At 40.2% G+C, this 25,618-nt stretch overlaps 1 long non-coding RNA gene across 3 annotated transcripts in view; it reads right to left on the reverse strand.

The window, feature by feature from the left end:
- The window catches only part of LOC140602926 (uncharacterized), an 80,625-nt gene extending 56,704 nt beyond the window's left edge, over positions 1 to 23,921 (reverse strand). For 2 of the 3 annotated variants that reach the window (XR_012005931.1, XR_012005932.1), the window contains exon 1: positions 23,778 to 23,921. This is a non-coding gene — a long non-coding RNA (uncharacterized lncRNA). The remainder of the gene's footprint in view (positions 1 to 23,777) is intronic. The other variant, XR_012005930.1, reaches the window with a different exon arrangement.
- Positions 23,922 to 25,618: the final 1,697 nt, after the last annotated feature.

The raw sequence follows: 25,618 nt of genomic DNA on the forward strand, positions 1-25,618 counted from the left end.
TCTGTTGACATATGTAAGAAAGTTACTGAAGACAGTCCCTTAAGGAGCACACAGATTAAGGATGTAGTGACCAGAAAAAAATTGCTGAGGAGGTGCAGATAGTCTGGGTGCCAATCTTTTATTTTTTGAAAAAAGATTTTATTTATTTATGTGAGCATGAGAGAGCATGAGCAGGGAGAGAGGTAGAGAGAGGAGGAGGCAGGTTCTCTGCTGAACAAAAAGCCCACTGTGGGGTCTGATCTTGGGACTCCAGGATCATGACCTGAGCGAAAGGCAGATGCTCCACTGACTGAGCACCCCCAGCGCCCCAGGGTGCCAGTCTTTGACTTGGACTAGGTAATGGTTTTATCTCCCTCCATGGCCACCTCACATGTCTGCATTGACCAGGGCCGTGCTAGGAGGTGGGGACACAGTGGTTAACCAGGAAGAGGTACATCCACCATCCCTGGGGAGCCAAGCCAGTGGGTGACACAACCATGACTAAAATAATGGCACAAGTCGACATCAGATTCCCATGGTAGTTACTGTGCCGGGGGAGAGGCCCACGGGCCACTAGAACACAAAAGGGAGCCCATGAGAGGAGCTAAGAAATGGGAAATGGGACCCTGACCCGGTGTTCAAAGGGCAGTGGCACTTAGAGAGGGCGGGCAACTCCTGGAGCCACTCACCTCACCAAGCAGAACTACCTGAGATGCCTCTGCTTTATTTTGTCTGCTGCCCTGGGTGTGAAGGCACCGCCTGCGGGGCCAACAGCTGCCACTTGGTTTCCCCTTGGCTACCTGTCATCGTGGGGTAGACAACTCCTTGTCTGAGGGGAGAAGTTGGTGAGGAAGAACTAAGCCGACTTTAAGACTACCTGACAGGATGGCTTCATGACAACAGACAGGGCCCTCCAAGATGTTTCAGGGGTGAAACTGTTAGTTCCCTGGGCCAGGGGGCGGGGGGCATGTTCTGTTTTGTTGTCTGGTCTCTGTTTTTCTCTGGGCACCCCCTTCCTCATAAGCCCTCCATACATAAACTGCACTTGCTTGTTTTGGGGCCCTAAGGAGAAGGAATATCCCAGGTCTGCTTTCCTCTCATTTGGTCTGAATGTGACTAATGTCTATTCTAATCCTTGAGGCGTTCTTAAAAAGAGCCAGCATATGAATTAAAAAAAAAAAAAAAAGTCTTTAACCTTTTTCCTTTGCTCATTATGTAAATTCTATTGTTCTGCTTCCCTTTTTCCCCCCTCGGGTCTCAGTGCCTTCTCTCCTCCCCCTTTCTTTTGCTTTTTCTTTTCTTTTTTTTTTTTTTTTTTTAAGATTTTATTTATTTATTCATGAGAGACACACACACAGGGAGAGAGGCACAGACACAGGCAGAGGGAGAAGCCGGCCCCACGCAGGGAGCCCGACGTGGGACTCGATCCCAGGTCCCCAGGATCAGGCCCTGGGCTGAAGGCGGCGCTAAACCGCTGGGCCACCCGGGCTGCACCCCCCACCCCCCGCCCCCGCCTTTATTTTTCTGAGTGAGCCTTCCTCTTTTTGGTCTCTTTCCCTGGGTAGGTGTTACTGGGCACGTCCTTTGGGGGCAGAGAGGTCTATTTCAAGATGATTAATACGTTTACCTTTCTACCTACTGAGACGACGGTGAAAGACAAGGCCAATAAAAGAGGAAGGGCTGCGCCCCCAGCCCCGCAGCTCGCAGGAAGGGCGGGAAGTGGTAGTCGGGCTCGTCCTGGGGGTGAGCTGAGCACCCAGCATTCTCCTCCTTTCCGGGTAAACACAGCCCAAGTAAATTAATTATAACCCGAGAAATCGACGTGAGCCTGTAACACTCCTCCACCTGGGATGAAGCCGCGTTAGCATAGAAATAGAATCATCCTCAGACTCACTGCTAACCTTTGGCCTCATTTTCATTCCTGGTTTTATGCGGGAGTAACTAAGCCGGTTAATGCCACGGAACTGGCTGTGATTATTTTTAGTTTAAACAACAGTGTCTGCCCAAGATAAATACCCGTGCGAGCTAGATTTCACCCCTGAGAGCAGTTCGTCTCCTCCTTTTGCCGGGTTTTCCCTTTACTGCCTCTCCGATGGCTTCTGAACGTGTAGATTACATTATCGCACTAGATGGGGATGAGGAAGCTTCAAAGGGTTCCGATTACGATGGACCTGGACTTTGAGATTCCGACTTGAAAGCCAGCTCTCCCTAACTGATGTAGAAGCTCTGGTGGAGACACCTAAGGTGGTTGTCACATTCCCCTCGAGTAGTTGTAAAATGAGACAAACTAAACACAGCACTTCGGGGCGTTTGAGTTAACCTCTAAACTAATGCTGGAAAGGAAGGGAAAAGAATGCTTTAAAATCTTTCTGAAATCGTGCATTTCTATCAATGTATCCGTAAGCCAACCTTCTGTCTCGTTGAGTCTGGTTCATCATTAAATAAGAAAAAGAGGTGTAAACCACTGTTTGGGCACATGGAAACAACACTATATATATATATATATATATATATATATATAGTTGTTTATTGGTTTATTCCTTCATTTATTCATTCAACAAATGAATCTTGAGCTATCCAGACACTGTGCAATCAGGTGAGATCCTGAGACTCACTTTAGCGACCAGGCTTTGGGCTGAAGTAAACCCGTGTCACTTCTGGGCCAACGGTTTTGACGGCTGGTGCAAGACTCTCCAGAGCTACCCTCCTGGGCTGGGGTGACTGAGATGGCCTCCTGTCTCACGTGACTGGTTACAACATCGAGGAGACTGTCAGCCTGGCCACCTGCGTATGGCCCTCACCAACCCAGAGTGGACATGTAGTACGAGCGGAAAGATTTCGTTGTGTTGATTGTGGGATTTTGAGATTGAGATTGATTTATTATCGTGGCATAACGTAGCTCATCTTGACAAAGTGTTAACTGCTAGACTAGTACTCGTGATTGTGAAATAGTGATATGAAGTCCACAGCAAAAATCCTATGAGGCAGCTGTCATCATTTGCACTTTACAGGTGAGGAAACAGAAGCTCAGGAGGTCCAATAACTTAGGTTCACACAGTTTATAGGAAGCAGAGAAGGGCTTTGAACCCAAGCCCCAGGTCCATGAGTTCGCTCTAAGTACCCTAATTAGGGGCTACACATAAGAATGAAGCTCTTTCACAATATTAGAGCAATGTTTCCTGATGAGCCCATGTCATTCAAGCTTTGTTCAGTGCTCATGAAACAGATACACACTTATACTGGTGCAACCCTACCAGTGTTCTACACAATTCTGGAGCCTCCACATGTCAATAAGTCTTGTTCTGTGGTCAAATAATGATGTGAAACACTCTATACAATTTAACTGTACTCATCTCCCACCTGCCACTACCGTCTTTACAGTGACAGCTGCCACCAGCCTCCCAGCATTACCAGCTCTCCTGCCAAGGACTGGGCTCCAGCACGCCTCTATCGCTCCTGCTGTCATGGAGCTAAGACATAGTTGATAGATGTGTCAGCGGGACACATAGGTGCCTGCTGGAATGAATTGCTGCTGTGTGATAACCTCACCACGGGTGGGCCTGAAGCCCTTCCAGCGTGCACAGTGGCAGGTCATAAGCTACTATTGGCCATACACTGGCATGGAGGAGAGATGCCTGGGGTATGGATGCACAGTGACTTCTGGGCAGTACAAATGGGCTTCCTGGTTGGCTCGTGAACTGGAAGAAACAAGACTGAAGGATTAGTGACAAGAAGGCCTGAGATGGAGCTACACAAAAACTCCTATGGAAATGGGCACAAATGAGCCAGCTTCGGTAGCTTTAGGGATAAAGAGAGAACATCTCTTCATAAGATCAGAGTAGAGGGAACTATAGTAGGACTTCCTTTGATACGGATTGCCCTCCAGTTACTTATCACTATAGCTCTTACCATAGTTCCCTGTGCCTTTCCAACCTTAAACAGGACTAATCTATACAAATTGGAAAAGCCAGTTTATGATGTTTAATGAAGTTAATGTGTCACCCTGCCCAATGGCATTGCTATTTGACTTCATAAGTCTAATGTTAAGAAATGGGTAGTGGAATGATTTCCACTCTAGCAGCGAAATAGTCAAGAAAAAAAATCCCAAGCAAGAGAGGCTTTTGGTGCTTCTTGTATTACATTCATCAACTTTGCCTAAGGAAAACCAGTTCTTCAGTGGTATCAGTATCTCCCACGAATATACTCATTATCCTCAATATACCGGGTCCAATGTAGGGATTTACTGAGGAGCTTTAAGGTAGCACAGGTCCGTGTAAGAGTAGAGGAGGATTATAACCTTTGGTGGAAGAAGGAAGGGCGAGGGTAGAGGTGCCACTGCTAGCATCTCCTGAATCATTACCCCACCATTTTTCTGGGAAGTAAGAATTCCCGAAAATAGGACAGTAATTCTTTTTTATTGTTTTTGTTTGTTTGTTTGTTTTTAGGATAGTAATTCTGTAGATAAAGTGGTAAGTCCCCTCAGATGACCTGGACTTGAATCTTGGCTATGCTGCTTAGATTTAACTGTTTCCCAGAGTTAATATATTAAGTCTCTGTTCTCTAATCTGCAAAGTGGACATAATAGATAACATCCACTCTGCACATATCAAATTATCATGAATTTTAATAAGATTGTGGTACTTCCATTGTTTGTATAATCTTGGGAATGTAACTTAACTTGTCTAGGTCCCGTTTTCCTCTGTGTCAATTCTACGTCAGAGGCTTAGGTTAGATAATCACCAAGAACCTTCTAGCTCTGGTGAAAGCATCTGTGCATGTGAAAGCATTAACTAGGAAGTGTTAGAGAAATGTAAATTTGATTGCCCTTATGATTTATATTCACATCAGTATTACTATTTTGAATGCAGTAGTCCTTGGGAACCAGCTATCTCTAAGAAGGGAGAAAGCCTGGTTCCTGATACCCTCCACGCGGGACTACTGCCAGTGGCAAAGATTTGTCTTTGTAAAGGCCATTGGTAAGAAACATAGAGCCCTTTTGCTCCTCCTGCTCCAAACTGATGCCCTCCTGTTCTAACCACCAGAAGGGAGACATCATGTGTTTCATGCTCTGATTTACACACAGGAGCTTCTAGCGGCAGTTTTGAAATTAATGAAGCCACAGCCTCCAAAAGTCAGAAGCAGCAGAATCATCAATTTCTCATCGATTTTAAGGAGGAGGAAGGAAAGCTCCGCCCTCTTAACTCCTGTCCTCTACTGTCCTTGGGGGGTGGATGCAGTCCTGCAAAGGAAACCTGGTTTCCAAAGGGTCATAAAAATGCTCTTGGAAGTCACTGCACATTATCACTCCTTTACAATGATGATAAACCACTTATTAAGGCTTGACAGTATGCTCAGCACTGAGCTCCGTTCTTCATCCATATTTTCGTATTGCATCCTCACAACAGCTCCGTGAAGCAAATGTCACTCTTATGCCAGGAACCCTAAGACTTAGGAAAGGGTAAAATCAGTGAAATGGGAATTTTAACCTACGTCTGTTTGAGCCAATGTCTGAACTCAACGTAATTCTCAAATTTTTTGGTCTCAGGATGGCTTTACATTTTTGAAATTTATTAAGGACCCCAAGAGGCTTTTGTTTGTGTGTATCATATCTATCGATATTTGTCGCATTAGAAATTCAAGCTGTGAAAAATTCCACCCACAAGGATACACAAGCAAACACTTCCCTAGCCATTAAGGCAATGATATCCTCCCATTATTTAGCCTGTGGAAGACTCCACTGTACACTCAAAAGAGAATGAGACTAAAAGAGACAAATAACATCTTAGTATCCTGTGAAAATAATTTTGACCTTGTGGATCCCCTGAATGAATTTTAAGGACCGGTAGAGGTCCCAGAACTGTACTTGGAGAACTGTGCTTGTCAATGTTCACGTCCTCCCCTCTGTGCTAACATGCCTCGTATGTCTGATGTAATGCTCAAACTGACAGAAATAATTTCTGCAAATCAGACAGAGATCTACAATTCTCAAACATTTTTATCTCCATAGTGAGGAGTTCAACCCCTCTGTCCCTTTTGAAGATGCGACTTACTGTTTGAAGAAAAAACATAAAAGACTAATTATGAAAATTCTGTACAAAGGAAAGGTGGTTATTGTTATTCCCAATTTCTGTGTAACTCTTCCTTGCTCCCTCTTAGAGTCCCGAAATCCTAAGTATTATCTGATGACTTTCACCATCACATCTCATTCAAAGAGATGCTGTTAGAAGCAGTTCCTTTTTACTTGCAAGATATGTTTATCCAGTGTCTAACTATGTGCCAGGCACTGAACCAGGCCTGAGGTTGACAGCAAGGAGTGTAACCCAGTTTTCGTGCTCAAGAAACACAGAGTCTGATGAGGAAGGATAGACAAATCCAAAGGTTATTTTATAAAAACAATGTGATAAGCTAAGGATATGGGAGCACGTAACAGCAACACCTAATTCGTCTTTCAGAGATCACAGATTAAGAAATATAGTAGTAATTTTACTGCTCTATTTCAAAAGGCCCATTTGTAAATTTAATTCCATTATCCCAACTTGATGTCACTTTCAACATTGACTTCTGGTTTTCTCTCCTCTATTTAAATGTTGGAGATTTTCTTTTTTTATATTCAGACATACCGCTTTGCATTTTCAAAGTCAAGTCTCATTGTTATTCCTTCTCTGGGTCCTTTTGTATCATTTTTTCTGATATCCTGGTATTCATAATATCTCCCAAATGAGTACCATCTGTGAATTTCATCAGTCTGCTGTCTGTTCCCTATTCTGGCTTGTGAATGAAGATGTTAAATAAGAACAGACATTGTAGGGCAGCTGCTTCCTGCAGCACCCTACCAGGAGTCCTCTCAACATTTATGACACCTTCTCACTGGCATTCATTACATTTTGTTTATAGCCCTTCAGGTAGCTACGAATCCCAAGTGAGAAGGATACTATTCAAGTGAATGTAGAGTTTTCTGATTAAAATTTGAGGTAAGATGTGGTATACTTTCTGCTAAATTCTGAATTCTGGAAGGCTGCTAACTAACTTCCTCCCCTTTCTACCTCTGGCCCCAAATGACTCCAGTATTTTCTGATGAAATAGTCTCCATATGCAGATTTTTCAGTTTATGTCAATGAACAGGATGATAAAATGAAAATAGGTGTCACATTTTAACATGAGGTGAGAAGCCACAATGTAGAATTTGCAAAAGAATGATCCAAATCAGTTAAAAGATTCTTAACCCAGTACACCAAGTTGGGTATCAAGGATTGGGTTACAGGAGATGATAGAGGGATTTTTAGAGGCAGGTGGTATATGGTAAATCCTATCCATTCACTCAAGGGCAAGAGGGGTATTCCCCATTCACCTCAAGCCAACAGAGAGGAAGCTTAAAGTGATTCCAAACGTTTGATAACTAGGCTCTGAAGATTGAGGGATATTACACATTGAGATCTCTTACCCACAGCAACATCTAAAAGCAAGAAGGAATGACTGTGGTAAGCAACCTACAGTCAATCTGTGCAAAAAATATGGAACCATGTGTGGGATATGCACAAGAGAAGTCCACTTAGACTCATTGCTGTCTTGTCTAAAAATGGGAAGTTTGCAGAAAGAAGCTAAAGGGACCACTCAGTTCCTACTGATGATAAATGGAGATATAAGCATTGAGCCAGAATGGCAATGAATTCATTTAAGTCAGTGGAGCTACTGAGTGGGAATGGTGTAACTTGAAAGAACTCTTATGTATCAGTTAGCTTTTGCCACATAAGGAAAGACCCCAGAATTTAGTGGCTTCAAACAACCACTTACTTAGCTCATGACTCTTCTGGTTACTGCTTTAGGTGAAGTTTCAGCTGGGCAGTCTTCATAATCTAGGCTAACACACACAAGTGTCTGTGGCTAGATGTGGGTCAGTTGGGGGCTTACTGATCTAATGTAGCCTCCACTGAGACAGCTAATCTCTGATACACATGGTCTTTTTTTCCCTCTAGATGGTAGTTTTAGTCATATCAAAGCAGGTTTCCAAGAGAGAGTGATAGAGTGCAGGACTTCTTAGGCCCAGGCTTGTAAATGGAATATCTTTAATTCTTTCATCTTCTTTTGGTCATGGCAAGTTACAAGGCCAACCTTGATTCAATGGATAGAGAAATAGCTTCTGGCTCTTGCCAGAGGAGTGAAGTCCTTTCCTTCATCTTCCTGTGTGTAATATGAGCATGAGCCTAGAAGTGCAATAGTCATCTAGTGACCAGGAGATTATAAGTGTGCTGAGAGAGACCTCATCCTGTGGGTAGCAGAGAGGGAAGATGAAGGAAAAGAAAGGATCCTTAATGACATCACTGAGCTACCAGCCTGCCTTTTATTGCCTACTCCTGTGCTTTTATTGCATTTTAAGACAAATAAACCCCTTTCCTGCTTAAGATACTGTTTGTTGATGTTTCTGTTACTTTCAGGCAAACACATTCCTGACTGATACAATAACAAATTTTTATATAAGATGAGCTAAACTGAGCTGCACAACTAAAGAGGGATCAAATTAGGAGAAGAGTCATAAAAAATGGATTAAGAGTTATGTGAGAAAATATCAAAGCAACTAGAATTTTCCTGGTTAGAAACAAAAGAACAGAACTTGGGGAGAGTTTAGCAAAATTGCATGAATGGTTGAAACATAAAAGATTATGCATAAGCTAGTCTTTTTTTAGCAGGAACAAAACAGAAACTGAGATCACTCTGTAAGATAGTTAGATCCATGAATTCATCTTTGAGAGCAATGTAAACACTAGCATTCCATTTAAGGATAGCTCTGGATGTCTTTTTCTAGAAATCTTTGAGAATGGAAAAATGTTTTCTATCTAGGATTGGATATGTTTTTATCCCAAAGAAAAATAGGTAACCCCATTTTGACATTATTCAGGCCTAACTTTCTTCAACAAATTCTTTGTTATATGTATGAGAAATAGATAAATGTATAAAGCAAATCTGATTCTTCCCAATAACTTGAAGTAGGCTTTTGAGAAGCAAAAAAAATATGTCCAAGAATGTTTATCTTGGTAACTTATGCTTCTATTTTTCTATATTCTGAGTTGGAACCTTGACTTACTGATTCTCCATGTCTCACATATAGTCTTGTTCAATAAAAGAATTTATTTTTCTCACAAAGATTCATGGTGTTTTGATAACCCTCCTTCATAATAGAAAAGTGGTTTATTTTACAACAAGGAGTCATGGAGCTTATAATTGTCATTTTAAATCTCACTTAAACTTTGTCATGCTGCACATCCATCAGTTGCTTGAATCTATTGTCTTCATTTTCTTCATCTACTTGGTGTTAAAGGTAAAAGAAATTATTCTAAACTATTGATAATAAAAATGTCAACAATTCTAAATGACTAATTGTTTTATTTTTTTTCTAAGAAAAATTACATTTCAAAATTATTGTCATATGAAGAAGCCATCAGAGAATATGCAGCCAAAAGTAACATACAGATATGTCAGGTAGCTAATTAATAAAAATCATCATTAGTTTTGAAATTTTTATGGTATTTGGCAGCTGTCAAAAACTTATAATTTGTTGTAATTTCTATTCTTGTTCTAAATAAGCATTTATTCTGATAACCACATTTCATTTATATTTTTGTGTTCTTTTTTTTAAAGTGGGCCCTACATTATAAAAGTTTCAGGTTTCACACAATTTAAATTCACAACTGATAGAAGTGTCTCTCTCTTTCTCTTTGTGTGTATATCTCTCTTTCACACACACACACACACACACACATAGAGTTTAGTGAACTTAAACTGTGTTTATGTTCTTGATGATACTGCTTTTTTGTTTGTTAAATCAGACTTCTTGATGTTGTGGTGCAGAGAGATATTTTAAAGCTCTTTCTTTCTTGGGGAATATCCACTCATTGGGATGAAGAAAGGTCTGAGGTGGTAAAAGGCTTTCCCACTGGGTGACTCCATGAGTTTTCTTTTCATCAAGTGGTCAGGATGTTTAACCACATCACATGTATGATCATGTTAGTAACCTTCACATCAATCCTTTCCTGCATATTGAACAGCTTCATCTTCTCCTTCTTCTTCTCTCTTCCTCCTCCGATAAGTCCTATGCATTTAGATTTCATTTTGCCCAAGAGAAAGAGATAAGGTAACAAATGCACCAAGAAGAGTACTTTCAGCTAATAAAAGATCAACCTGCACCCCAGGTAGGGCTGCTCTTTTGTGGTACCAGAGGATGGCACAGGACAAATAGCAGCTATGGAGCCCCTGCCCGATTTAGACTGCGAGAATGTTGAGGCCAAACTGCAGATAGTTGGTTAAGGTTTCAGCCAGTGCCCCAACTGCTCCCCACTTTGAAGGATTGGATCTGGCTATTGCTGGGCTATAACAGAGATAAGAGACTTCATCTTCCGAGCAGCAGCATGGACTCCAAGAGACAGATTAGAAGTAGAGTTTCTGAAATCCTCATTGGGCAGTGATTACAATTTCAAATAGGCTTAAGCATGAGTCTGGTGACATATTTGGGAGGAGATGAAAGACTTGAGGGTTCAAGTTGCAGTCCCCCCATGACAAAGTCCTTAAACTCAATGATTCTCTCCATTAAACCAATGGCAACATCTCTTTACATTGAAAGTTGTTAAAATCATTCATTGATGTTAGTGAGGGGAATTTTTAGAAAATAATTTATTGTATTAATAGTGTTAGCCTGCTTTAGAGGTTTTTACATTCTCTTTTTTTTTTTTTTCATTAAAGGAATGTAGCATATGCCCTAGATGTTACAGTTGCTATTATTAGGAAGAATAGCAGCATCATTTAATTTTACTTACACATTTTATTATGTTTGTCCAACTGAGTGCTATTATGTCCCAGAATAATGGAGGATATTCATAACTTTCTCCAATCTTAAAATAAACCAAAGACTTAAAGTTTTCCCCAGGTACCTCTAGCCTTGAATTCAAATAGTATTCCTCCTGTGCATTCCTCCATTTTATTCTATCAGACCTTCCAACTTTAAATATTGCTTTCAAAACCCTGAGGGTTTTATAAGCTCAACCACAGGCTGCATTTAAGCAGACTTCACTCATAATTAATTAGTTGAAAGTGTTAACTATTACTCATTGTCCAAATAAATGACAAATAAGGTATTTCTACTTAAGTGTACAAAATAGCCATCTACAAAATCATAAGCAATAAAGTCATATAGTTGGGTTTGTTCCACTTCTTTGGCTAAGATAAAAATAGAATGTTAGCTTCTAAGTAATATTTTCTTATACTAAAGGAAGATATAGCGCTTTTGATTGCCTATCAACTTTAATATTTGCTGATACAGGAAAGCACTAGTCTCTGCTAAATATGGAGAAGGCTTGACCTACTTTATTTGATTTTAACATCTTGCATTTTAAAATGCAAGATCAAGGACTGTAGATTTTTATCATCTTTCCTCACCTTCTTTACAATAAAGGAAACACAGGGATTCTCTGGAAGGAGAAAAGATGCAGGACTCTTGAGGCCAATTTGATAGAAAGGATTACTTTAAATAAATTCTAAAGTGAGACACATGGAGACTTGTGCAAGGATAGACATGGAATTCCCCATGCCTCGTATTGCTTGTCTGTCAGATCCTGAGGGGCATGATGGGATCAATGGGAGAGAAGGCTGTGTTTGTCTTGGGGGAAAAACCTACTTCTGTGTGTCACACTTGGTGACTGTTGATAGAGTACTCAACAGACATGGGTACCTGAGCAGATTGACCAAATATAGACCAGAGAAGAGAAAGACAATAATATAACTTTCAACAGACACAATTGGGTGATGAGACAGGACAGGAAATGGTTTTGCAACTATCAGTAACCTGAACAAGAGATTGCATAAGAAAACTCAACAGCAGATAATGATGAGAGGGAGAGATCTATGGAAGGAAGGAGATGACTGGGGTAAGTATTGAGCATACATGATCCTCAGGATGCTTACCTAGATATCTGAGAGTGGGAGTTGATTTAGAAAGGAGTTGGTGCTCCTGCAATGATGTATGGCTGAAGAGCCAGAGAAATGTGATTTAATAACAGATATTACCTCATTCTACTACTCATCATAGCATGAACTGAGAGAATATGGTCCCAGAATTTTGGAAGAAATAATGGAGTTCCAAACACTGCTTCCATATAACTTGCAGAATCTGAAATACTGAGCACTAATCTGTTACTCAACTAATTAAATAGTCTTTAAATTTCTTCTGATGTGTGTATGAATGGCAATGGCATTCAAATAAAAATGTTATGGCCACTTTTCCTGGTTTGAGTTTCCCCCAAAACAGATCATGAGATGAGGACTTCTGAGCATGTAACTCTTCAGCGTCCTTAACTCAGATTAAATATTGCAAGTGGATTGATGGAGAAGTATATAGTAATAGTTACAGGCAAAAGCTCTGAAGCCAAACTACTAGTTTTGTAGTCTGAAGACATTTACTAATTATGTGGCCTTTGAGTAGTTACTTTTCTATGCCCTGATTCTCTTATCAAAAAAAAAAAAATGTTGAATCTACTAGGACCCAACTCCTAGAGTTTTGCAAGTATATAGTCAATTAATACAAATACTGTGCTTAACATAGGGCCAGAGGCATGACAAGTGCCCAATAAGCATTAGCTCTCTTTGTCATGGATTTATTTTCACACAGCTTCAAAAATCCTTCTCAAAACCATGTTTAAGGCAGCCCCTGTCAATCAGAGTTAACACAGAGACAAAACCAATTTATCTAGTCTTCATTTTCCATAAAGTGAGAAGATGGTTTTGTGTCCATATGGCTTTAAAGATTTATGAAATCATAGGATCTCAGAGGAGAAAGGGACCATAAATATCAGCCACTCCAACATCTAAACCACTCTGGAAATGCCTTCTATCATGCGCTCTAGCACACATGTGTCTGGGCCTCTGCTTGCTACTCAATGCTCATTAAATCATTCAATTTCAATTTTTAAACATTGTCTTAGTTTTGGCTGCCATAACAAAAAACCATGATGCTTCACTTAAACAACAACAGAAATTCATTTTCTCATAGTTCTGGAAGCTGGGGAGTCCAAGATCAAGATTCTGGCCCATTGAGTTCCTGGTGAGCAGACAGCCACTTTCTCACTGTCTTCACATGAATTTTCCCTAGTATATGCACCGGAAGAGGAAGTATTTCTCTCTCTTTTTCTTTAAAATGCCACCAATTCTATAGGATTACCCTTATGATCTCATTTAGCCTTAACTACCTCCTAAGAGCCCTATCTCCAAATACAGTCACATTGAGGAGTCAGGTTTTCAACATATGAACTGGGGGTAGGAGGACACAATTTGGTCCATAGCAAAAAAATTTATTTTTATTGAAGTAAATTTGGCCTCACTATAAGTCACAATTTTGTTACCAAGAGCAACAGAGATGAGATCTCTTTCCATATGATAGATTTCTAAGAATTTAAAACATTTGAAGTGTCCTTCCTGGTTCTCATATTTAGGCTTAATGTTTCCATTTATTTCAATGATTGCTCATCTAGACTTCTCACCATCTCATGAGCTATATCCTTTGTTAATTTCTATATTTGGAAAGGGTGTCTACAATTGCAATATAAAACACACAGGAATTAGTATCTTTTCTGTTCTTGTAACTATTCTTGCTTCCCTATAAACTGAGATTGTGTTCGTTATATTAGTCATTGGATTTCAGTTTATGGACAAATAGCTTACTGCCTGGTATTTTACGTACTCGATAAGCATCGGTTGAATTGAGCTGGAGTTCACTCTGATGGAGTTCTTTGTTACACTGAGTCTTAGATATTTTCTGAATCATCTTCAGTCTAAAGAGTTCATAGAACACTGGAAACTGGACCATTCTGGAGTTTTAATATTTTTGCATTTACAATGGAGGATAGTAGTAAAGATCTGGGCCAGCATGGACAAAAATTGCAATGGGCAAATAAAGAAAATGCCTGCACTGAAGAAAAAACTGAGAATCTTTCCCATCTCTTTCCAGAATAGCATGGACATAGAGATAGAGTGAACAGCGGCCATGCTTCTGTTATGTGTCTTTAGTAATTGCTTTAACATGTGACTTGCCATTTAAGCAATAAATGACATTTACTAAGGGTTTAATATATGTCAGCTACTGTGCCAGACACTTTCACATTATCTCATTAATCCCCTCAGCAGCCCTGTGGGGTAGGTCTTATTAGTCTCACTTTACAGAAAGTTATGGAGCTGGCCTAATTTTACATGCTCAAGATCATTCTTGCTTTGGCTGCCAAATCCCAAGTGCTTTCCACCACACCTGAGCTAGTGAAACTGGGATGTGCCAGGGGACACTGGAAACCACGGTATTATATGACACATCACCCTGGGACATTAATATTCCTGATGACAGGTATATTAATTTACAAGGGCTGTCATAACAAATAGCACAGACTGTGTGTGAAGCAGTGCCTGGAATGTAGTAAGTCCTGTGTATGTATTAACTGTTGTTACATAATGGGATGGATGAAGTAAAAATGCAGAATTATTTTAATTTGAACATTAAAGCATATCATAGAATTTTTTCGCTAATGGAGGGCTGCTTTAATAACAAATATCCATTGATATTTCTTTTAGTCAACAGCCTTCAAGGAACTGACACCCCTCAGGTCAAATTCCTGCAAGGAAATGAATCTGCTCACAACTACCTAACTGAATTAAGTGGATCCCTCACCAAGAGAATTCTTATTTTCCAAGCCTTGGAATGACTGAAGCCCTAGTTGGCATCCTGCCTGAAGCTTGTGAGGTGCCTTGCAGCAGAAGATCCAGCTGAGCTGTGGCCACACTCCTGACCTACAGAAGCTATGAGAAAATAAATACTGTTGATTCAAGCCGCTAAATGTTGGGGTCATTTTTTAATGCAGCGATAAATAACTAATAGACTCTTTTGGAAGTGGAGGATGTTGTGGAAGAAGATGGCCCATCATGATTCAGATAGAAAACAAGATTCATGTGAACACAGCAGAAGGACCCAAAGAATAGAGGGCAAGAAGTGAGCTGTCTTCAGAAGATCTCAACTATTTCCCCATGATCACTCTGCTCCAGTAGCTTTTCTCCATCAGCATGTCTGGAATCAACCTTTAATTGGATAGTTTGCAATACTTTTGCTTTGGACTAGTTGTATTTCAAAGCACTTAAATTGCTCAACCTGCTCCAATACATTTACTCCTACTGTTTTCATCATTAATGAGGCATTCAGCTTTTATAATCTGGGAGACGACTTAAAGATTAGAGTTAATTTAATTTAAAATCCATATACGAGAGAAAAAAGCCCCTGCCTGCGGTATTGACGTCAAACTGTGGGCATCTGTAAACTCGGGAGCAAAGACACACACGACAGCATATGCCATGTTATTATTTCCAACAGGTGCCCATAGTCACACAGTCACAAAGTTCTACCAAAGATATTCTGAAAATTGGTCCCCAACTGATTTAATACTACTTATCAGAGGCTTTTGTTTGATCAAGTAAGTGGCAAACCACTTCTTGGATTCATTATGAAGTCTTAAAAATCCCACTGAGAAGCTAAGACCAATATCAATGAATCCTACATCCCTGATATTTTGGAGAAAGTCATTCATGACTGATATAATCAAAGAGCTTAGATTTATTAGTAGTGGTTCTTATGAAGTATGTGTTCTTAACTGAATTTTATTGGCAAAATTATTTACTTCAGTATAAGAATAAGGCTGTGGCAAGCAATCCCTGGAGGCATCTATTTCACATGTAATTTTTTTTTTTATCTTCAAAGTCTGTTTTCTGATTTGTCCGCGTCTACAGTGAGTTAGTTTCAGGTAATTGTTTTCTATTCATTCACTCATTCATTTGTTCATTTGGCAGACACTTACTGTGTATATCTTCTGTGCCAAGCATGATGCGTGATCTTGGAGATTATAAAAATAATAATAGTAGTCTTTCCGTCAAAACGGGTAAGTTATGCTATTGTAACAAGTTTAAAATAATCTCAATAGTCTATCCCAATAAGTCTATTTCTTGTTCACAACCCGTCTATGAGGTCCATGTGAAAACCTCATGGCATCTTGGGCTACATTTGCTGAGACAAGGGAAGATGAGACTAGGAAGTCCAGTAGTAATAACTAAATCCTTCTAATTTGTTCCAAACAAGCTATTCTGCTTGCATGACCATGTCTGCCTGCAAGTAGGAGTGCAATCCCCAAGAGTTTCATTAGGAGAAACAGAAATAAAGCATATCATGGTCTGCCATATGCAGACTTTACCTCTGACAACCCAGGCCCAATCTGGTTTTGTTAGCATGTGCAAGCTTGTCATAGGCATTTGTAGAACTTTCATCAAGCCTTTAAAATACTAAACACATCATGGTAATCTCCCATTACTATTCTCATGGACAGCTAAAGGAACAGGTGCTCTGTATTTACGGTGACCCATCTCTGTTTCTCTGATATTACAGACTTTATTTCCCTCCCTTCCTCTCTGGTCCAGGTAGGAGGACCTGGTCACTCCTTGAGAGTGATGAACAAAGGATGACATGGCGAGAATCAAGTTAGACTTGCAAAGTTACCATTAAATTCCCATTTATGTATGTACGTATGTATGTATGTAACCAGTGGAGCATTTGACAACTATATATTAAGCATCTCTACTCAGGCTGTGTGTTAGGAATGAAATGTTGATCAAACTAGACATGGTTCAAGCAATATAATGAGGAGATTGACAAACAAATGGGCAATCACAATGCAGTGCAGTAAGTTATGTTAAAGAAGTGCAGAGTGCTCTGGGAGCATGCTACTGGGGTGATCCAGGGGGTGAGAGAAGACCCCTGGAGGTAATAATGACTGAGCAGATGTCTAATGTAAGCTTGGTGAAATAGCTGGGGGCAGAGTGATTATTCTAAAAGAAGAATAAAGACCCAGAGGAGAGAGGGAGACAATGACAAGAAAAGAGCAGAGGAAACTTTTGACAGGATCAAGGAATTGCAAGAAGACAGAGTGTAGAATCAAGGTGTGGGCATTTGGGGAAGTGAGATGAGAAACATAAAGAGGAGCCAGATTTCCAAGGACCTTGTGAGCCATGAAAAAGAATTTGGACTTTTTCCTAAGAGCAGTGGGAAGCCACTGAAAGGTTTCAAACAGAAGAGAGTGATATGATAGGTCCTTCAGATTTGAAGTAACAGTGGCCCCTTTACAAAAGCCTAGCAGTTATTGTGTTGCCAAAGGACCCAGCCCAACACTTGTTCACAGCGGTCCTGGTCTTTGGCTGGTTTCCTTAAAAGAGCAATCTATGAGGGAGCGGACTGGGGATTTGTGCATTTGGTATGATCAGGAGCCTTCGGAGAGCCCTTGTGACAAAATGGTTCTTTTCTCCTTCTGCCATCAATACTAAAATCCCACTCTGGGCAGCCCTGGTGGCACAGTGGTTTAGCACCGCCTGCAGCCCGGGGTGTGATCCTGGAGACCTGGGATTGAGTCCCACATCGGGTTCCCTGCATGGGGCCTGCTTCTCTCTCTGCCTCTCTCTCTATGTCTCTATGAATAAATAAATAAAATCTTTAAAAAAATTCTAAAATCCCACTCTTAGTTCCATCCTCTTTCCATGTATCTGTTCATCAAATATGCACCAAGCACCCACTTTATAAATGGAATGGAACTTATGCCATAAAAAAAGATAAGGATGAGGATCTTGCTTTCAGAAGGCTAAAGTTCCGGGGGAGGGGGGGGGGGCGGGAGGCAAAACGAGTTTAATAGCATCATGTATGGGAGGAGAATAGAGCTGTAGGAACCCAGAGAAGAAACCAGTCTTTCAGACTGAGGACCCCAGGGAAGACTTTGTGGAGAAAACACTACCATGGCTGGACCTCGGAAGTTGGATACGATGATCTCAGTGCTGAGCAGTGTTTTCATCAGAGGCATTTCAGCTATCCATGACAGAAACTTAACTCCAATGAGTTTAAACAAAGAGAGAGCATTTATTTATTGGCTCACACACTGGGAAGTCCAGAGGTGCCCCTGACTCCATACCTAGCTGGAACCAGGGACCCAATATTATTATCAAAGCTCATTCTCCCTCCCTCCATTCTTAGGGAAGATTCTCTCTGGCGCTTAAGATGGTTCTCAGTGAACTCAGTATATTAGTTCCATTGGGCTGCCTTACCAAATCACTACGAAGACTGAATAACTTAAAATAATAGAAATTTGTTCTCTTGAGGTTCAGGTGGGCCGGAGTCCAAAATTGAGGTGTCAGCAGAGTTGATTCCTTCTGGAGGCTCTGAGGAAAAATCTATTCTATGGCTCCCTTCTAGCTTCTGGTGTTTGCTGGAAATCCTTGGGATTCCTTTGACTTCAGAGGCATCCCACCAATCTCTGCCTCCACCTTCACATTGCCTTCTCTGCATTTCTCCTGTGTCTCCTTACCTAAAATCTTCCTCTCTTTTCTATTGTAAGGACACCAGGCACTGAATTTAGGAGCCACACTCAATATAGACTGATCTTTCTTGAGATCCTTAATTACATCTACAAAGAATTTGTTCCAAACAAGATCCTACTTCAAAGTTCCAGGTAGACAAGAAATTTAAGAGGACGCTATTCAACTTGCTATAACCAGCAAAACCATCTTTCCCACTACAGCACAAAGATCCCCCTCCAGCTGGCCCAGCTTGGGTCATGTACCAGATCTGGGATGGATGGGGGTGGGCTATGGAGTTCAGCCCCACCAGAACCACATGAGTTGACTTCCCAAGGGGGAAAAACATTCGGGTATTAGAAGAACAGGAGAAGATGTGCTAGAGAAATATCACTGATAGGATCCTGGAACAAGCAGGAAAGAGCTTTCTGGGGGGATGATAATGGAAAGGTCTTTGGAATTAGAACTGAATAGATTCTAAAGGCTAGTCTATTGGCTGCATTCTCTTCTATAGATGAGGAATAAAAAGCATAGGGAGGGACTTTCTGAAGGTTCCTATCCCTAACAGTCAGTGAAGGGTGTTCTGTTGGAGGGCAGAGGCCACCTGACCTGAATATGGGGGGAAGGGAGGTACCAAGAGAGCAGGATAAGCCAGACAGGGAGAAGGCCAGCACTAGGAGACATGGATGGATCTTTAAAACACATTTCATGATAATTCCCACATCTATCTCTGCCTTCGTTTACTTAAGCATTTTAGCCATACAGCTACAAGTTAGACTATTGGTTTTCAGAGGCTACTCTGAAGACCAATGTTGAGGTAATGTTTGCATCCATCTTCTGTGATATTAGAAAAGTAAGAATAACATGGAACTTTTTTTAAAGCTGCATTTCCATTTAAAGGTCTGTGTTTTCTTTCTGAAATTGTATCCTCTTTACCTTTTTTGATATTTGTTTGCTATTTTTTATTTTATTAACCCATGATCACAGTGGAAAGTAATTATTAGTTTATGTCATTTAATTTATGGCCTATATTTGGCAAATAAAAATGTTGGAAACCCTATGGTAGTTTTCATATTTTGGGGCAGGCAGGAGATTTTTACTGATTCATGAGATCCAAAGGTCTTGGATTCCTGGTCTCAACCAACTGCTTCATCTTGTTGGGCAGCCTTGGAATTGAACAACCACAGTGAAAAATTACAAGAGACTTCTTGGAATATTCATTTTTTTAAAAAGAAAGGTGGCCTTGACTTTGACTTGATTTTCACTGTTTGGCACATTTTAAGAAAGCTCTGCTTTGCTCAAAACAAGATGTAGCTTGTTAGTTGCATTACTGGTTGCTAAGGGATGTGCCACTCTGGAGTGGTACCTCCTAAACTCCTGTAGCCTGGAGACCTCTCCATCATTATCCCAAGGGTTCAGAAACACTTGTTAGTCAAAGCAGCTGAGCTGGTTGAAAGCCTCTGATTCATTTGAAAACCTTTACAGGTACTTTTTCAAAAAGGAAAATTAGTAGGGCATTCTTCAGAGTAATTGACCTGTGAATTTTACTTTGATTTGTTTATCCACAACAGCCATCTCTCCAAGTTAGCAATCTTCATGCTTCAGCAAAACCTCATGGCTGGCAACGTTTGAATTACACATCATCCGTTATACTGCAAGCACTCACGGCCCTTCCATTCAAGCCACTCCTGTTAGAATAGCTGTTTGGAAGTAGGGAGGGGGAGGGTGTGGCATTGTGAAGGCTTATTTAAGGAGCCAGTCAATTCCTTCCTGGGATTTGAAGGATGAGTTTTCTTTGTCTCTGTGAAAAGCAAAGAGATAGCCAAGAGTAGTATATATGCCACTCTATAGAGTAGTGAATTTTTGTTAGGTAGTACTATTGGATCCACTTTCTCTACCTCCCCCAGCTTCTTTGGGTTTTGATCAGTTCTTGAAGAATGAAAGAGGTAAATAATGCTGAAATGCCAGCAAAGAAAAGAAATGCTCTAGAAGATCTAGAAGATAAATGCCTCCCCCTCCAGGCCCTAGGATAGAGAAGACAGTAAATATCTCTTGTCTGTTTCTTCTTCATTCATTGGTTTATTCATTGATTGGCTGATCCATTCATTCATCAATCCACTAAAAATCAAAATTTTATTAGCGACCATTTTATGCAAGATATTCTTAGGACAGTGAGATAGAGAGGTAATTAAAATGGATTTAAATGAAAGAGGCTTTTAGGAAATTCATTTTAGCCTAGTGTTAAGGAAGTTGCTGGTACCCTGAGGGCTTCTGGGTATCCTGTTGGCCTCAGACGTGTTGAGTAGGTTTCAAGCTTCTACTTCAGAAGAGGTGAAGCAGTTCAACTGGCTGATTAGGGTTTGCTCTGGGCCACAATATTGATAAGTGCTTCCCAGGGGCAGTCAATTCCCCAGGGAAGGAAAGCAGACAAGGATATAAGGTACAGCATATGTCTGTCCAGGAAGAGTGTGTCCCCTGGAACCTAAACCCAGAAGAAAGCTCACTGAGGAAGAAAGGAAAAGAGACTAGTCACTAATCACCCTGATTTTTCATTAATAAAATTTATACTTACTGATATTAAGAACCATTACTGATTATGGGATATTAATAACCAATCCAAGTCTGCTTTTAATGATCATCACTGGGCTGGAGCTACAGAAAGAAAAAATGCAATCCTTACCCTACAGGAGCTCATTATCTAGTCAGGAAGTAAGATTGGCTAAAAAAAAAAAAAAAAAAAGACAGTATTGCTTTCAATTGAGCTTAATGAAACATATGAGGGAGTATAAAATCTTCATCCTTCTGGCATCTCATTGAAGGGCTGGTTCTAGCTATTATTGAAAGCAATAATAGCCATATTTATTGCATACTTGCTATGTGCCAGGTACTATTCTAAGTGCTTTGCATAAATTATCTCATTTACAACCCTGTAAGTTAGACAGTGTTATTGTTCTGGATTTGCAGATGAGGAAATTGAGGCACAGAGAGATTAAGTGTCTTGCATGAGGTTAGATGGTTATTAAATAGTGGAGCTAACATTCCAATCAGGTAGCTGCTGGGACAACTTTTGTATATAAGTAATGTGCTATTGTGCTCTGCATCTGAGAGATTGCTCTGTCAGAATCAGGGCTTGACAGCACCCGAGTGGGCAAAACTAGGTGGGACTGGTTTCTAGAGATTGGATGGGGGGACAGAGCAGGTGTTTCAAGTCAGATTACATTAGTCAGAAATGTCATAAATAGAGATGGTTATCCAATACTCTGTGAGATGAACTGGGGTGAGAGGGCTGAGCTTTGGAAACTAGACACACTGACAGGGGTAAAGAAGGGGTCTGAGGAGAAGCTAATGTCCATAGGGGTAAGCAAATGTAGTTTCACTGACAGATCACGAAAGATGAAACCAGCTGGTACTCTAAGCAGATGGATGATAATAAAATTAATGTATGGATGACCTGCAAGTGACTGTGAATTTGTTGAGTTTTTGTGTGGTTCTAAATGAAGGAAACTTAACATAAACCATTTTATATAAGCAAGGAAATGTATTAGCTCATAAAATGGAAATGTGCATGGGTTTGTTTACTTCAAGCACATTGGATTCAACTACTCAAATCAAGAATCTGTTTCTTTATCTCTGGGATCTCCTGTGTGTGTGTGTGTGTGTGTGTGTGTGTTGACTTCTCAACCAGATTTTCTTCTTGTAGTAGTTTTTGAGAGTTTAGCAATGACAGCGAAAAAGAAAGCTTCTTTCCCCAATCATTTATTATTTAATTAAATCAAATATTTGTTTAACATCTACTATGTACCAGCATAGGGAATACAGTGGTGAAAAGAAAAGGGAAGTTTCCTTCCTCATGGAGATTATATCCAGGAGGGGAAAAATGGGCAATAAACAAACAAATACAACTATAATATTAAATAATAGTAAGTGCTCTGAAGAAAAAAAATAAATCTGGGTAAAGGTTTGGTACTTTGTTTTTGCATCCCAAACGGACTGAGACAGTGATCAAAGTAAGTCTCACCAAGGAAATGACATCTGAAAAAAATTAAAAAAAAAAAAAAAAAAGAAATGACATCTGAGTAGCCACATGAATGAAGCCAAGGAGTGAGCTAGGGGACAGAGAAAGAACACTCTAGGAAGAAGGAAGAGCAAACCAAACTCAGCTCTGCTGAGTTGGAGAACCTGGCTTTAGATGTCATGTTGAGCATATAAAGATGAATAAGACTTGGACCCTGAAGTCCAAGGAGTAAACAATCAAAGAGGAAGAAATAGGAAGATTTAAAAACGTAAAGAATAATGATGGGTTGACACGGTGATGCTCCTGACAATGAGTGTTAGTGCACAGTAGGGGCATGGAAGCAGGGATGATCAGGGAAAGCCTTAGTTTGGAATCAAACCTAGGGTTAAAAACAATAGCACTCTGGTCATCACACACAGTAAACAAAATCACGGCTATGATTTCCATACTGGAGTCTTCAGTGATTTGTTTTCTTTTCCTTTTCTACAACAAAGCTGGTTAAAAGTAGCAGGTTATATCTTGATTTGTGCTATGGCCTGTAGCATCTTGTCATTGCTGTGGTGATGAATCTGAAGTCCATCAAGAAGGAATGGACAAATAAGCTCCGCTTCACAAAGGTTAACCTTAAAATCTGATGTTGTCATGGTGCTGTGAATAAAGGGACATTTGCTAAGAATCCCCAACCAGATCCACCAATCAAGCTCACTTGCCCTTTCTGGCTCTCTCTCTCTTTCTATCGCATGCACTGAAGAATGATTTATCTTTTAACTTAGCCTTAATTCACAATTTCACAATTAATTAAATATCAGCCTAATCATTATACCCACAAAGCATTTAAACTGATGTTGGGAGAATGATGGGGAAATGAATAATGCTTTGAAGGTCCATTTCAATTTAGTTATTTGATTAATGAATATTCCACAAGGGCATTTGGGAGATGACCTCTGTTGATGACTTAAAAAAAGACATGTCTGTTTAGATAATGAGAAGACAAAGCGAGCTTGAGTTATCTCTGGGTGTACGTTGTGTAGAATTACAAGGATTAATCCATACAAAATGTATTACTTTTCCCGTGGCTTGTTGAAGATAACAGAGAATTGGAAGATCAATAAATAAAGTTTGGCATTTCAAAGATGCTGCTGGATGATAAACTGTGCACCCCACACCGCCAGCCTTGGTGGTTCTGAGCATAAGACACCCACCGGAGGCTTATGAAAGAAAGCTGGGCTTGTTTCTGATAAAGCTTGTGGTGGGGAGGGCTGTTTGCCTCATAAACTTTCCCTAATCCCTCCTAACACCTGACCTTTCGATTACTTAGATGTAGAAGAAGAAAATTGGTTGTCACCAGCTTCCTGTATATTCAAACAAATAAGGAACAGCTTACCTTGTTTTGTGGTTTAGAAGGAACCTTTCCCAGGCACTTTCATGATCAAATGCGCATATTGCAAAAGGGAATCAAATATAGGTCAAAGATGCTGACTGCAGCGCCTGATAAGAGTGGGATGCGAAGAGTGGGAGGAGGTGTTTCAATCACAACCAGACAGCCTTCTGCAGTGAGAAACACTTATCACAAACTCGACATTGTAATCTTGGACAGTTAAGTTACTTTTCGTCTTTAATTATGCTAAATCGTAGCACAGTCTAAGCTGAATCAAAAAAATTGGGGTCAGCAGGGTCCCCAAAGGATTGGAGTTGTTTGAACACGAAGTGAATGCTAGAGAATATTTTTTTATAGTAAGGAAAATAGTACTTCTTTCCCTCCTGAATTGTTTTTCGTTTAAACCACGGAAATGACTCTTCGAAAGCAAGATTTGCGTTCATTCAATAGATAACTGATAATCCAGAGCCTCCTGATGCTAAATTTCCTGGAAGCAAGTTGAGAACCTGAACTCTCATGGGCCTCAAAAGATATTTGGATGCCCAGCACAGATAGTGGAAAACAGGGCCTGCAACTTCTAAGCCCAGGGAAAGGTTGGGAGGGGACCAGCTACTGGTGCCCACCTCCTTCCCAATGTATAAAGGATGAGTTAACACTTTCTAAAGCCATCTGTTGAGCAACTCTGAATGAGTCTAATTGGAAGGGAAGAAAGATGGGAGTACTCTTTTAGAAACAAGAGACTTTATGATATGGTTCAGATTTCAGGGCTCTAATTGGGATTAATAGAAATTTTAGAAATTACAAGGTCCCAAATCCAGTGGTGGCACTGAAACTGATTAACTGCTCAGTTTGGGGAATGACATTTAATTTCCTTCTTCTGAAAATAAAGGAGATTTGTTCAGCTCAAAGTTTCCTCTCAGTGCAAAAATCTCTCTTCTTCTAAGTGTTATTCCTTGCATGGGCAACAAAATACGGGATTGTGGCATGGGAATCATTTGTAGTCATTGTCACATGACCAGCAGGAAACTACTCTTTTAGTCTTTAGTTGTTTCTTCAACCTGAGTTCTCAAGTTTTACTTTTTAGATGTCCTTTGACATAAATCACCCAGCAGGAAGTTCTTACACTCAGCATTTATTTGCACTCACTTCCAAAAATTACTTGAGAGCCAGGTTTTCTCATATCCTTTGTAGTATTGCATGATGATTTGGGCATTTTTTTGGCATACACTCATTTTGGACATGAAAAATTCTAGCTCATATGGTAATTTCTAAGGTTATTGTCAATGGAAAATTCTTGCTTTAATTTTGACTTAAAAAGATCCCCTTATGCTGAATATTTCCAAGATAACCTTCCTCCAGGAGATCATTTAAAAGTCAAATGACGAGACTGGCTTTCATTTTCCCTTGTCAAGTCCAGAAAGTCTTTCTCAAAATGTTTAGCATCCTGCTCTTTGGCAAAGCAGCATCTGGGGATTGCCTAGGATGGCAAGCACTTTTTTTTTTTTAATCTGCTCTTCTCTTCTTACAGATGGGGACCTCCTTGCTATTCAGATCTGGGGTAGGAGGCGTTTGAGTGATTCTAGTACCTCTTTCTGGGCCTTGCATTGTCTTTCTCAATACACCTTTAGTTTGGATTTTGAGTTCCACTCCAAGGACTGATAGTTCTATCATTGTACTTTCATCTTTGTATTGTCTCTGGAGCCTCAGTTCCTGAGAGCTATGGCATCCTGCTCCTTGAACTTGTGCTTAGTGATTGGCTGGCTGGTATTACCTGACATTCTTTCCTGATACCAAGCCCTTGCCTGGCTTTGTCAATAACTATTAAACCTTGTTCTGATTCACTAAAA

The sequence above is a fragment of the Canis lupus genome, chromosome 13, assembly GCF_048164855.1.
Source record: "Canis lupus baileyi chromosome 13, mCanLup2.hap1, whole genome shotgun sequence".
NCBI lineage: Eukaryota > Metazoa > Chordata > Mammalia > Carnivora > Canidae > Canis > Canis lupus.